Below are 16,720 nucleotides of genomic sequence, written 5' to 3'. Positions count from 1 at the left end.
ATGAAGGCCCTATCTCTAATGTTTGTACCTGTAATAATTTTTGCTTCTATCACCTTTGAGTGAAATTGCTTACATATCAATCTGGTACCATTACAAAGTCCCCGCCTCGAGGATCCATTAACGGAGGAGCATGATAGGAGCATTCATCTTTAAAAGCAAGCGGTGAGGAGGGTAACCACCACCCAGGTTCAAACTATTCAAGTACTCAACTACATACAATATTCTGTCTCTCTCACAAGAAACAAACGACTCTGCCACCATGAGGTATTCTCTTTCAAGACCAGGTAATGTAGTCAAGGCTAGTTCATTAATCTCATCCACCTCTTGATTTTGTGGTGTAAGAATAGCGCGATCTCTGAAGAAGCATGCATAATCCTCCACTCTTTGAATATCTTTGTACATCCATTCAAGGAGTTCCCATGGGGGATCGACATTCATGGTGTTCATTGTTTGGATGGTCTATAGAGCTATCCCCAATTTTTAAAGTCCAATTGAAAAATTCTAGTTCTGTAGAATCTTAACCACTTTGAATGACTCGCATGTTTTAGGTGAGCCTTAAAACATTCATATATCTCCAAATATATGACTGGCACAACATTACATCAACAATATCCTCACTGATCCCTTTGCCAACAACAGGTAAGATTTGCCTAAAGTCACTACCAAAGAGCATAATTTTTCCACCAAACACTATATCACTTTGCATGATATCTTTTTATGTCCTGTCAAATACTTCAAATGCATACCTATGGATCATTGGAGCCTCATCCCAACAAATGATCAATCTTGCAAGCTTCAACATCTCAGCTAATGGGCTATTAGCTTTAATATTATATGTGCTGGAAGCATTCAAAACCAATGGGATTTTGAAACGTGAATGTGTAGTGCGTCCATTTGAAAGTAACAATGTAGCTATTCATGAAGATGCACATGCGAAAGCAACTTGATTATCTCCAGGTAATCAAGATAGCAAGGCATTATATAGATATGTTTTGCGTGATCTGCCTGGTCTGTCGAGGAAAAAAACACCACCATTGCTCAAATTAATGGCCTCAAGGATGGTATGGAATTCTATAGAGTGACAACTATTAAGACTCCTTTCCATGGAAAGAGTCAAATCAGCCTGTTGTGAGCAGCATCAAACATCATCTCTTCCATCAACAACCCATTGTTGATAGTAGCAACAATTGATCTATCAGGAAGAGGCAATCCTTCAAAATCATGTAGACATTTTTCATATTGTTGTGTGAGAGGTCTTGCATGTGTAACAGAGCTTGATTCTTAGTTATAGATTGAAAAACACCACCAACAACACACCTTCTCTACAAGGCATGGAAAAAATCATCTCAAATTTTGGCACAAAATTTTACCCAAAGCTGTCTGGGAGATATAGGCTCACAAAAAACTAGAATGATGACAAAAAGTTGATGCAGCTAGAATCCTATTATATGAAATGCAGCTTCTTGAAGAAACATATACCACTCACATCACTCTCTAGTATTCCTCTTGCTTCACATGCAGCCTTAAAACAAGGATACAACTGCCCATTCATGTTCATACTTCCTCAAAAGATTTGCAGCCTTTACACATTGTGAGTAGCATGCGTAGATAGTATTGCTCACTTGCACTCAGGCTAACATTATACATACATCCAATAACATTTTCCTTTTTTCTTTTAGTCCATGACCAAAGAGTTGATTTTTGTACCCATTTGCAAGGGAAATCAACATATAGCAAGCTATTTGCTTATGTATGCAATTGATTATAGCTCTGAACCATTCAGTGAGAGTAGTTCTTTGGTTCCTATCACAACTAATTACATTGCACGGATCATCATGGTCATTAAATATAACATGATTTTGCAAGGGGAGATGAACATGCAACCTTTGTATATCTGGCTTTTCATCATGCAGATCATACTAGTATAAGCACCAACTTGCCTCTAATGCAGACATGTACCGTGTATCGAGATATTGACTAGCCTCATCAATAACCCCAAGTGTATCTTACAACTCTATAGTAGCTTTATCAAGTCCCTTATATACATACTTATACAAATATTTTACTGCTGTAATGGTAGAGAATACTTCTATGTTAATATGGGCTTTGTATCTCATAGAGAGAAAAGGGTTATAAGGAACAACCCATTGACTATCCACCCTATGATCCTTTACTTGGATGAAACTACCATTATCTCGCCGTATGTAAGTTGGATACCCATTGTCATCAACAATAGTAGTCTTAGAAGACTTGCGAGGATAATGATGTTTGCAACTCCTATTAACCATACAAGGAGAGTACATATTTAGTTCCCTGCATGGTCCATGAACATTATACTTGACTGATTATCTTGTGCAACTCGGGAAACATCGCCTTATCTGGAGGTTCAGCATATGCCAACTTATCATAGTGAGCAATCTCAGTAGGTTTACATGTACCCTCTAATATTAATAATATATGTGCATGTGGCAAGCCTCTTTTTTGAAATTCAATAACAGAAACAAATATGACTACCCTTCCAAATAATACTTTTTTCACCAATAAGTGCAACATATCCTTGTGCTTCTCATAAAGGACCCATGCCATCAAGTCAGGTCGATCTTGGGTAGCTTGACTCGGAAATAAAGCATTGCATATTTCATCCCACTTTGGATTGCAAGTAAAGGTAATAAATAGGTCAGGTTTACCCATCTTTTTAACAATTTCCATTGAATCTTGATACAATTGATGCATATATTGAGCCCCCCCTGTATATGTAGATGGTAGAACTATCCGGTATCCAGTAATGCCCCCAAAGACTCTATTGACCCCATCACTGATATTAACCATATTTGCAAGCCCTTGGTATATTTCAGAACACAATGCTTTCTGTTTATTTACGAATCCATACTAATCTTAATTCTTCCATGCTGCTATATGCATCAACAATGTACTGTTACAAAAGTCGACCACCGTATAGAAGGCAAGCATTTGTATCTTCCGTTTCCCTTATTTGTAATCTATATGCATAATATTAGCGTTAAGTTAGAGTCTTTGTCTCCTCATTTTAACCTTGTCTATTCCTACCATGGTGTGGAATTCCAACATGCCAACCATCCTCTCCTTGAGGAAACAGAAGAGCATATAATAGAGGCATATATGAACGATGCAAATTAGATATTCTTTTTATAGCACCTGTGTGAGACATTATTAAATATCTCTATGACCTACATAAAAATCATCCCCTTGACCCGGCATGATAGAAGTACCTCACTACGTGTAGGAACCAAGTATTGCCTTAAGGCTGATCGAGCTTCATTGATGACCATTTTTAGATTTGCATGTGGACTGGACTGTAGCATTTCTCTCATTGTACAAAATCCACTAGCATACGGATTGTGTTCATACATCATTTAAGATCATATATTCTTTCTATATTCCTTACATTATCATCACGATGTAATAATCAGCTAATGTAGGAGGATGATTTTTCGAAACCAATACAGAGATATTTGCACTTGCACAACAATGTTTTTCCACATATTGTCGAAGATTTGAAATTAGTGCCTCTCTCACAAAAATGGCACTTGTAAGAAAGGGTCCCTAAAGAGTGAAGAGTACAATCTTTGCAACATAACACCATGGTTGTTGGGTGCTTAACATTATGAGGAAATGAAAAAACACGCCTTATAGAATGACATCCGAATTTAATACCTTTCACATTGCCAACAACAGAATAGGAAATAGGTTGAAAATCTTCAACAAACGACCAATTTCATCTATAGGTAGCTCATTTAAATAAGAAGAAATAGGTTGAAAATCTTCAACAAACAACCAATTTCATCTATAGGTAGCTCATTTAAATAAGAAGAAATAGGGCCTCCTGCCATATCTCTATGTGCCCGAACATTTGGATTTTCATTGCTAAGTTCTTGAAGAACCGTAGTAGTAGGAGTTGCTTTGTTACTCAAACCTAAGTGAATTTCACCATAGAATTCTCTATGATTCTTATTATCAACCCTTTCAAAATTTTTGATCTCATTTACATTGAAGTAATCCATTAAATTAGTATGAATTTGTTTTTGAATGCTATCCCTTGTTCGTAAACAATTACGGCGAGGTGTGCGTGTTACATCCAAAATTTTAAGCCGATGGACTTGGTTCGAGCTTAGGTATGTACAAATCCTACCCATCTTTAAACTCCTTTGAAAAAAAAGCAAGTATTAATTTTATTTTTACATTTATTGTCTTATTACATTATTCTACTTTAAGTACCATTATCCTCATGTATGATCTTGGCACGTATATCACACATATGACCCTACTCTCAAGCATAGACTTTGCACATTAGCAAACATTATGTAATTATTAGAGAGATTTAGAGATATTAATACAATCAATTTGCACTAATACGTGATAAACTCTCTTTGTCTCTCATCTTTCTTTGCCAACAAAGACATTACTCTATAAAGAGAGAGAGAGAGAGAGAGAGAGAGAGAGAGAGAGAGAGAGAGAGAGAGAGAACTATAAAACATATTAAGAGATAAAGAAAGAAAGAGCAAAGAATAAAATAGAAAGGGAGATATAAAGACTTCAAGAAAATAGAAAATTCATTCATATCGCTCGGAGAGTCAAAGCAGGAAAGTTAAATACAGTTTTCTCCTAGACAAAAACATCATGGTCTCACAAAATCTCTAAGCAACTATCTTGCTTTCCAACATATGACTCATCTTCTTCATAATAGCATTGAGTCAATTAACGGATATCTTTAGCCCGTACTTGCTCTTTTAATGAATCGACTTGTTCTTTACATTCCCTAGTACATCCACCTAGATGATCCCCAATTTTAACATGCAAATTTTACATAAAGGAAATCATGTCTAATTGGTTGGCCTCCTTGCAAGCACTGCTATCGAGAACGCAATGAAGATGATGTGTCAACTCATCTCTTATAATATCTCCCCTTTGAGTGCCACTTCCACGGACCTCATCCCAAATGGCATCTACGAACTCCTTGCTGTAAGCAACCTGATTTTTCTTGGTGCGCTTGCATATGTCCACAATAGTCTGTAGACGTTTATAGCGTTTGGCTGTTCTAATGGAGACCTTGACCAAGCAAGGTTTTTTGCAACACAAAGGTTCATCACCTCTGGCAGGGTAGACAAAGCCACATAAGAATTGGAAGGTCCACATGCCTCCACTATGGCTTGTTACCATTAGAGATCTCCATTTGCTGAAATCCAAATTGAAGATCTTTAAACTTTTCAAAATCTCTTTTTATATTAGTTAACATGTTTTATAACCCTGTACACCAGCACTATAAACATGTAGACACCTCCTGGTTACAAAGAGAAAACAATGTATACTCTTGGCGAGCCCTATTATTTCCTCTCTAAAAGCCTAATATTAGCAACCATTGGGAAGTTCTTTCAAGGACATTTCTCTGTTGTTTAATAGTTAATATAGTCAAGGTACTAAAATAATTTCCATTTGATTATTCTCTTAGGTCATATATTTTGTCTATAGAGCTTACTCTAAAAAAATAATATAACAAACATAGAACATGTTGAGAGATAAAGAAAGTAAGAGCGACAGAATAAAAAAGAAAGGGCGATATAAAGACTTCGAGAAAATACAGTATACTCTTAGCGAGCCCTATAAGAGCCTAATATTAGCAAAGTTCTTTACTTTTCAATCACATTTTCCTATTATTTAAAGCTAATATAGTCAAAGTACTAAAGTAATTTACATTTGAATATTCTCTTAGGTCATATATTCTCTCTCTAGAGCTTACTCTACAAGCAAACGCAACGTCCTATAATTGAAAAGTTTCTAGTGTAGCCAGCCTTGCCACTACCATATTAAATACTATTTATGTGCACACACAAAAAAACATCACAACATTCACATTTTCCATTCCAATCATCAATTTTGAAGCATTCAATGAGACAGTAAGAGATATACAAAGTATTTTAATGTGCGGTGTCTCCTCTCTCTCTCTCTCTCTCTCTCTCTCTCTCTCTCTCTCTCTCTCTCTCTCTCTCTCTCTCTCTCTCTCTCTCAACTGCAAATACACAAATAGATACGGAACAAAGGACAAAAAATAAGACCTACCTCAAGTTGAAGAGAGAATGATATTCGAACTACCAGCTTTGCTGGCTCTAGCAACCTTTTGCCTTGCCTCTACAAAATCACACACACAAACCAAAACAACAAAAAACTTATGATATTTCTCTTTCTCTTCCTCTCTCTCGATTTCTTAAAGGCAAAGGTAATTATTTGTGTGTTACATGTGTCTAAGTGTGTGTTTGTGTGTGTGTGCGTGTGTGTGTGCGAGAGAGAGAGAGAGAGAGAGAGAGAGAGAGAGAGAGAGAGAGAGAGAGAGAGAGAGAGAGAGAGAGAGAGAGAGAGAGAGAGAGAGAGAGAGAGATCAGTAACCTCAAAGATAATTACATCATTAACTTCATCAATTTTCTTCTTGGAATGCACTTCAATATTTCCTTAATAATGAAGTGATTTTCCTCAAGGCTCCTACATCTGCTACCCACAATGTAAAAGGCATCTAGTAATCCCAATGCCTCTTTGATTAAGAGGAGCTTGGGATTTTCATCTAGCATGTAAGGGTCTAAGACTATATAAATATACCATGGGATAACATCATCCCCTCCATCAAACCCAATAAGTTTCCATTTTGGGCTAGGTTGGCACCCAAAAAACCCAACTATGGCATCTCCTAAAAAAAGATCGTATTTGACAATTTATTATCACAGGATAACTTTAAAATGTCGAATGCCATGTTTCTACATAAAACAGAATCAAACTTCACATCAATAACAATCATTATCTTCTTTATAGTTAGCAACACAGAGAGAGAGCCTACGAAAAGAAGGAGAGAGACAAAGATAGTATTTATAAAAAAATAGTAAAGACTATTCAAATACCTATGGTCACATAAGAAGAACACAACCATCTTTATTTTCAAATGAACTTATGCTTTGGGATACATTTAATAACTTCATTAAATACTTGACGTACTTGATGTCTTGGGCTAGAGATATTATAGTCTATTTCATAAAGATCAAGCAAAGCCTAGACTTTCTTTAATATTCATTAGCTTAATATTTTCATCTATTTTTTCTAAATCTAAACGTATAATAATTTTAAAAACATCGTTCTATCTAACACCATGAACCACCCATGGCCCAAACCAGCTTGGACTATGAAAAAAGCGATGCTCAAATTTTGCAGCCAAATTCACCGTTTCCTCAAAGGAACCTCATGTGCTAAAAAAAATGCAACTCACCTTGTCCATCTCTGTCAGTTATACATACATACATACATATAGGTAAGTAAATGCATGATTATTGTGTGCATGTGTATATAAATTGGTGTGTCACCATCTGTGTATATGTATGTAGTCACACACTCTCTCTCTTTCTCTCTCTCTCTCTCTCTCTACTTATACGTGCATCCATGTGTGCTCTACATGTGTTTGTGTCTGTGTGTGTGGTGTGTGTGTGTGTGTGTGTGTGTGTGTGTGTGTGTGGGTGTGTTATCTTGAAAATAGTCTCATCTTGAACTTTCTCTATGAAAAATACATTATACTATAAAGTTTTTGTAATATGTATGTGCATCCATGTGTGCTCTACATGTGTGTGTGTGTGGGAGTGTTTGTGGGTGTGTGTGTGTGAGTGTCACCATATATGTATATGTATGTAGGCACTCTCTCTCTCTCTCTCTCTCTCTCTCTCTCTCTCTCTCTCTCTTATGGTTCACATGCTCCTCATAACTAATTTATGATTCATAATACATAAAATAGAAGTTCCCATAGCTATATTAAAAAAACATAACATGGGAAACATCAAACTTGCTCTCTATTTAAAATACATTACACTATACAACTTTTATAATACGTACGTGCATCCATGTGTGCTCTACATATGTGTGTGTGTGGGGTGTGTGTGAGTGTCACCATGTGTGTATATGTATGTAGGCACACACACACACACTCACACTCCCTCCCTCCCTCTCTCTCTCTCTCTCTCTCTCTCTCTCTCTCTCTCTCTCTCTTTATGATTCACATGCTCCTCATAATAACTAATTTATGATTCACAATACATAAAATAGAAGTTCCCATAGCTATATTAAAAAAACATAACATGGGAAACATACATCTTGAACTTGCTCTCTATTTAAAATACATTACACTATACAAATTTTGTAATATGTACGTGCATCCATATGTGCTCTACATGTGTGTGTGTGTGTGTGTGTTGCTTATCTTGAACTTTCTCTCTTTTTAAAATAAAAAATACATTATGCTATACAAATTTTGTAATATGTGCGTGCATCCATACATGCTCTACATGTGTGTGTGTGGGAGTGTTTGTGTGTGTGAAAGAGAGAGAGAGAGAGCGAAGAGTAAGACCTTTTCTCATCTTCACTTAGTGATGTACTAGAACTTGTTTCATTCTCTGACTTCCTTTGGTTTGTCAATTTTTCACTATGTTTACCCATGCCACGGGATCGAATTTTCTTTTGGGTTTTTGTATCGTGTGTCGCACATATGGGTGTTGAAGTTTGTGTGGTGGTCTTTGATGTGGATGCTTCTGCATCCACATCATGTATAGCTTTTGGCTCTTTTGTGTTTATGTCCCCTTTTGGGTTTATGTCCTCTACAGACTCCTTTTCCCTATCTTTTATGTCGACCTTGGTTTCGATAGTTTTTAATCCTTTGTTTTTCTTGGGTTTAGAAGGTTTTGTTTTCTCTTTTGGGTACTGTTTTAAAGCATGTTGTTCTACCCATGTTGAGGTATTGTCTTTTACACTCTTTTGGACTGTTTGTCATGCCTTGGCTTGTAAGCGTGTAAGCACATTCAACGGCACCGTGGCCAATTGCCCGTTTTGTACACTTAAGATGTTAAGAGTTGTATTTTGTGAGACAAGTTGCATTGAAGTAACTCGTCTTGGGCAATCTTGGAACAGGTGATCAATGCCACACTGTTCACACATTGGTCGCAAGGTGTCAGTGACTATGGGCATGGAAGTATTCCAATCTGTGCAGTCTGCCACCTTGTGAGGTCCACGAGACAATAGAAACACTAAAGTGTCCGATTAACTGCTTCCTGAGCAGTTTCTACCCTTTGGACTGTTTGTGTTTGGTGCACGGGAGATGGAGGTTTTGAGTCCATTGTGGATAAAGCGGGACACTTTTTACTATCATGGTCAAAGGTTTTGCAATACATGGAGTATAGAAAAACAGGTGCCTTGTATGCACAATGAGGATTGGGATGGTCATAGTGATTGCATTCAACATAAGGCATTTCACTCATCATTTTTATAGGCATTAAGGATGTCTGATTTTGAAGGTTTTCATCCTCTCTTCGAGATGTTGGATGTAAGGTTTTAAGCAAGGCTGCATAAAATTCTAGAAATGTCAATTTTGAGATCAATCTTTCTTTTGCCATTGCTTCATTTGGTTTAGATGAGTAACATCTCGTAGCATGATCATCTTCTAGCATGTTGTCATCTAAACGTATTGCTTCTTTACAACATTGATCGAATGTTTCTAGATTGGATACAATGATCAAGTTGTGTAAGTTGTTATTCTTTAAGCCCATCATGAAACATCTCCTCAATTGAACATCGTTTAATTTTTCCCATGACTTACAACGTGAGTCCAAGAGTTTTATCCGAAGGATAAAATCTCTAATGGATTCATTTGGTTGACGTTCAATTGAATAGAGTTGTGTTGTTGCACTCCACCGATCACCTTGTCTGGAAAAGCCATGTATAAAGGCTGATTTCAAAGTTTTGAAGTTAGTCTCGATCGCCGGCATCAATGCGATGAACCATCGCGACTAGCTTATCCCTAAGTTCAATGCATGTACCTTAGTGGGGCAGTTAGGATTTCCAAAGGCTTCACATCTCTGTTCAAACTTTTGAATGAATTGAACAGGGTCTATTGTTCCGTCGTATTTGCCCATAATTTTGGAAATTTGTACGGCCATATTTCTTTATGAGTCATTTAGGCCGTATGTGAGTGCTTTTGTTGGAAGAGACTCACTGAGTCCTTGGGCTACCCCCCTTCCTAGACTAGTTAGTATGTCCAAGGTGGGGGCATCCAGGAAAGGGTTGGTACTTATAGAATTTGCAGGAATGTTAGGCAAAGGACCAAAGCCTGGTCGGATGAAAATCATAGGGGGTGTAAAACCCGATGACAAGCTTGTTTATAGACATGGTCAATGGCATGGGGAGGTGAATTGGCGGCATGGATCTCAATGGCTCGAAGATGTCAGCAATTGGGTTCAGTCCTTGTGTAATTGCAGGCAATCCCTCTATTGTGGCCATGTCAGAGTGCCTAAATGCTCCTTAATTAGCAATCACATTTTTTTTTTTGCTTTTTATACTTTCCCACAGCCCATTTGCAATACCTCTTTGTAGACCATTGTATGTGTAGACTCTGTCTGAAGCTTCTATGCTACTTTCATGTTCCACAATATCCTTTACACATACTTTCACTACATTAGATAATCTAACACGTGACACAACAACATACAATTGTCCATGTGTGAATACTTGTGTGCCCAAATAAAGTTGCAACGCACTCCATGTTTGTCCTTGGGACTTATCTATTGACATACCAAAAGCTAGCCTCACAGAAAACTGTCTCCTTCTCATGTCAAAAGACTAATGTTTGTACCTGTAATAATTTTTGCTTCTATCACTTTGAGGGAAATTTCTTTTATATCAGTCTGGTACCATTGCGAAGTCCTCGCTGTAAGATTCCTCCCTCTAGCTTTTGATGTGTGCAAGTGTAAGAACCTCCCCTTGTGATCTTATAATTATTCCCCTCTCTGAAATAAAAGAAAGATCCTATTTTACCCTATTTTGGCCTCGAGAGAGAAAATGTCTAGAGGGAGGTAATTAAAAATTGATATATTTTTGGATATAAAAATCCTCCTAGTGTCTAAAATGATTTTCCCTGAAACAAAAATTCAAAAGAACTTTCCAATGTACGATTGGAATTAATTTAAAATAGGTATAAAGGACCTTAGCCTAAGGGTCCAGATTTTCTAAAATTTTTGAAATATGTTTCAATTAAGGTTCCTATGGACCAATAAGATTAATCCAAATGTAGGGAGGAGATAAATTGAAGAATAAAAGAAAAACCCCCCAAAAATGAGTAAATGCTCACATAAGATGAAGAGTTGACTGAGTACAAGGTTTATTAGTTAAAAATTAAGAGATATTTAGAGGAAATGATACATTTTTGACACCTCAGTGTGGGGATCTCCGCTCATGAAGGAGGTGCCTATTTCACATGTGTGGAGGAGTTTTAAACTAAAAAATAATGAGATATTTTCATCTCTCCTCTCTCCTGTTTCAACTAGATCCAAAAAGTAAGCTAAACTGACCCAAAAATGGTAAAAAATTGACCAAACTGATCTGAAAAATTCTAGAATCAGTTTGCTTGGTTAGAGGCTCACTTTTTCCTATAAATAGAAGCCTCCCCCTTTGTAAAAGCTTAATGGTGTTTATGCACTATTACTCTACTCCTACCCAGAGCCATTTACATTGAATTTTCTTGATAATTCAATTATTTTTAGCTTAATCCTCTCCAAAGTAATTGGTGGCCACTCTTGCTTCAAACAAGAGTAGAACCCTCAATCCCTCAAGCCAAAGGAAAGCTTACAACTCCATGTAAGCTAAAATTTTCTTACTTTTTAATTTTAAATCTATGGTTTTCTTGTTTCATAGTTGATTGAAGTAAATTCTAATGCTATGCCTTGATGAAAAGGCCACCCCCTTCTCCTCTTTACAACTCAGCCCTTCTTTATCCTAGAATGATTAATAGAAAGATTAATTAAACTTTTCTTATTGTTTACTCTCTTGGAAATTGAAAATTATGAGATTAGAGTCCTTTACATCTAATTGGGTTAATTTAAGTTGAAAATAGAATGATAAAAATGAGAAATGGTCAGCCATACAAAGGAGGTTATGGCAAAATTTTCTAGAATTTTATGGAAAAGAAAGTTTATTTTTATGTTATTCCAAAAGAGTAATTCCCACCGTTTGTGCATTCTAAAAGAAATATTTTACTCTATGTATATATTCACCTATGAATATGCATGGATATCACTGATATTAATTATTAAAATTAATTTCTATGCATAGAAAGATGCATAATGGAAATTTTTATTATAAAAGTGTTTTTTTCATTGAATTTAATTTCTATGCATAGAAAGATGCATAATGGAATTTTTTTAATTATCAAAGTGTTATTTTCATTGAATTTCTATGCATAGAAAGATGCATAAAGGATTTATTTTTATTTCAAAAGTGTTAATTCTCATTAAAATTGATTTTATGCATAGAAAGATGCATAAAGGATTTTTTTTATTTCAAAAGTGTTATTCTCATTAAAATTGATTTTATGCATAGACAGATGCATAAAGGATTTATTTTTTTTTCAAAAGTGTTACTCTCATTAAAATTGATTTTATGCATAGACAGATGCATAAAGGATTTATTTTTATTTCAAAAGTGTTATTCTCATTAAAGTTGATTTTTATGCATAAATAGATGCATAAAAGGATTTTTATAAAAGTGTTATTCCCACTGAAGTTGATTTTTATGCATAAATAGATGCGTAAAGAATCTTTATATCAAAATTAGAATTCTCTTAAATTCTATGAATAGATGTAATGAGATGTGATGAGAATCAGATAGGTGTGAATGAATGGATGGATGGATGTGATGTGAATAGAGGTGATGAGATGTGAGGTGAATAGATGTAATGAGATGTGATGAGAATCAAATAGGTGTGAATGAATGGATGGATGGATGTGATGTGAATAGAGGTGATGACATGTGAGGTGAATAGATGTAATGAGATGTGATGAGAATCAGATAGGTGTGAATGAATGGATGGATGGATGTGATGTGAATAGAGGTAATGAGATGTGAGGTGAATAGATGTAATGAGATGTGATGAGAATCAGATAGGTGTGAATGAATGGATGGATGGATGTGATGTGAATAGAGGTGATGAGATGTGAGGTGAATAGATATAATGAGATGTGATGAGAATCAGATAGGTGTGAATGAATGGATGGATGGATGTGATGTGAATAGAGGTGATGAGATGTGAGGTGAATAGATGTGACGAGATGTGATGTGAATCAGATAAATGTGAATGAATGGATGAGATGTGATGTCATGTAAATCAGGATGTAAATGAATGATATGGGATATGAGTGGATGATATGTGATGAAAATGGATGTGAATGTATAAGTGAAGAATGTATGTGGTTATGTATGTGAAGAATGGATGTGAATGTATATGTGAAGAATGGATGCGAATGTGTATGTGAAAGAATGGATGTGATTATGTATGTGAAGAATGTGTTAAAATTACAGCAATGTGATGAGCTATGGTGGATCAAATGCTAGAATCAACATCATTAACAAAGTGATTAGATGATGATAATTAAGATGTGATTAGTGAGTAATTACCAAATAGCTTAATGTAGGCATGGATAATAAAAAATAAGCAAATTCTCATTAGGCCAATGCCTCAATTTATAGTGTTTTCATCCAAGCATCTAATCCCACTGATTTCTCCTTGATTCACTCCACCTCTTTTGCTTGATTCTCTCCACCTCTTTTGCTTGATTCTCTCCACCTCTCCCAGAATATCTCCACACTTCCTAAATCTTCTCATGCTACCCTTTATTCTCTCCCAGTAGATTTTTCTCACCTTTTCACAGGTTCTCTCACATTTACACATTCTCTTTTACAGCCTCTTGCCAAGGGCTTGTTCCCGCACACACCCTATTCACTTGTATATTTCAACACCTCCCCTTAAGTGAATACTCCTAGCACACCTGGACCCTATACCAAGTTTCCCTCTTACTTGATAGTCCGCGACGACCAGTGCCTAGCACACCTCCCCTCAAGTTAACTTAGCACACCTAGACCATGTACCAAGTTTCTCTCTTACTTGATAGACTGCGACCAATGCCTCAAGTCCCTAAACTCATAGTCCTTGACACTTTCTCTCTCTATGTGTCGTCCAAGGCTTACTACAAGTGCCCACGACCTTGACTAAAGTGCTCACACATACATCTGCCACATGGCCTACATCATCGGTTGCTCAGAGGTGGTTTTACTTTGTTGGGGTTGTGGAGTCTCTCTCTCTCTCTCTCTCTCTCTCTCTCAGAAAAGATGATTCGACTCCACTTCCTTTGGAGCCTCCTTGAAGTTTGCCGATGTCGTTCCTTCTCCACTGGGTTTGCTGTAGCAGTCTCTTGCCATGTGTCCTGGCTTTCCACAGTTGTGGCAAGTGAAGGTCCTTCCTCCTACTCTGCGTCTTCCTCGTCCTCGTCCTCGAGAGAATCCTCCTCGGGTGAAGAATGCTTTTTCTTCTCCTGCGGGTTGAGTCGAGCCATTTCTTCTCTTTGCCTCTGCTCTCTTGCTCTAGTAGAGCTCCTTCTATCTCATATAGCTTCAATTCAGGTACATTCTTTGGTGTTGCTCCAATGTTTTCATATTCACCTTTGTCCACACTCTTCAGAAGCACAGCTAGTGCCTCATCATCTTCTACCTTTTTGCCAATAGTGCAGCTGTTACTTAATGCTTTTATATTTGTTCAAGTGTGTGATTAAAGGTTCACTTTCCTTCATATCCAATTTGTAGAATTGCATTAACAGATTTATCTTTGAATTTTTAGCTTGTGTGCCAAATATTTTATTGAGTTCATCCCATGCATCTTTTGTCCATTGTATCCCTATGATGTGATGAATGATTTCATCATTTAAACTGAGCGCAATAAGTCCCAATGCTTTTTCATTCCTGCTCTTCCACTCATTTTTCCCTCTTACCTCTGGGCATTCATCTCTTCCTTCAACTAGCCTCCACAGATTTTCCCTCATGAGCAAATACATATGGTTTTTGTCTGCCATGTGTAAAACTACTCTCCATTAAATTTGGCTATTTCTTGTGCTGTACTCATGATGATGTGAAGGGGGTCTTACCTCTTGATCCAATTTCAAGATTCAAGGGTAGTGTCTACCCTTTTACAACTCAATCTAGTGTTTAAGAGATGATTACAACAAATTTATCAACATAAAATCACCAAAAATTACATTAAATCAAGGGTAACCAATTTGTACGGAATGGTTGGAGTATCAAACCATCTCCGAATTGAAATCTGAAGTTATAGGGATCTATATCAGATACCTAATGGTTAATTTGAACCCTCAATTGCACCAAAATATAGTGATTAGTGGAAAGAGCCAAATTAGCCTGTTGAATAGCATCAAACGTCATCTCTTCCATCAACAACTCATTGTTGATAGTAGCAACAATTGATCTATCAAGAAGAGGCAATCCTTCAAAATCATGTAGACGTTTTCCATATTGTTGTGTGAGAGGTCTTGCATGTGTAACAGAGCTTGATTCTTAGTTATAGATTGAAAAACACAAACAACAACACACCTTCTCTACAAGGCATGAAAAAAATCATCTCAAATTTTGGCACAAACTTTTACCCAAAGCTGTCTCGGAGATATAGGCTCACAAAAACCAGAATGATGACAAAAAGTTGATACAGCTAGAATCCTGTTTTATGAATGCAGCTTCTTGAAGACACATATACCACTCATCATCACTCTCCAACAGTATTCCTCTTGCTTCACATGTAGCCTTAAAACAAGGATACAATTGTTCATACTTTCTTAAAAGATTTGCAACCTTTGCACATTGTGAGTAGCATGCGTAGATAGTATTGCTCACCTGCACTCAGCCTAACATTATGCATACGTCCAATAACATTTTCCTTTTTTCTTTTAGTCCATGACCAAAGAGCTGATTTTTGTACCCATCGGCAAGGGAAATCAACATATAGCACGCTATTTGCTTCTGCATGCAATTGATTATAGCTCTGAACCATTCAGTGAGAGTAGTTATTTGATTCCTATCACAACTAATTACATTGCACGAATCATCATTGTCATTAAATATAACATGATTTTGCAAGGGGAGATGAACATGCAACCTTTGTATATGTGGCTTTTCATCATGCAGATCATACTAGTATAAGCGCCAACTTGCCTTTAATGCAGACATGTACCGTGTATGGAGTTATTGACTAACCTCATCAATAACCCCATGTGTATCTTACAACTCTATAGTAGCTCTATCATGTCCCTTATATACATACTTATACAAATATTTCACTACTGTAATGGTAGAGGATACTTCTATGTTAATATGGGCTTTGTATCTCATAGAAAGAAAAGGCTTATATGGAACAACCCATTGACGATCCACCCTATGATCCTTTACTTGGATGAAACTACCATCATCTCGTCGTATGTAAGTTGGATACCCATTGTCATCAAATATAGTAGTCTTAGAAGACTTGTAAGGATAATGATGTTTGCAACTCCTATTAACTATACAAGTAGAGTACATATTTAGTTCCCTGCATGGTCCATGAACATTATACTTGATTGATTATCTTGTGCAACTCAGGAAACATCACCTTATCTGGAGGTTCAACATATACCAACTTATCATAGTGAGCAATCTCAATAGGTTTACATGTACCCTTTAATATCAATAATATATGTGCATGTGGCAAGCCTCTTTTTTGAAATTCAATAACAGAAACAAATCCGACTGCCCTTCCAAATAATACTTTTTTCACCAATAAGTGCAACACATCCTTGTGCTT

This window comes from Cibotium barometz, chromosome 17 (genome assembly GCF_041138505.1).
Source record: "Cibotium barometz isolate CiBa-2024 chromosome 17, ASM4113850v1, whole genome shotgun sequence".
NCBI lineage: Eukaryota > Viridiplantae > Streptophyta > Polypodiopsida > Cyatheales > Cibotiaceae > Cibotium > Cibotium barometz.
Note: the sequence above shows the minus strand (reverse complement) of the source record.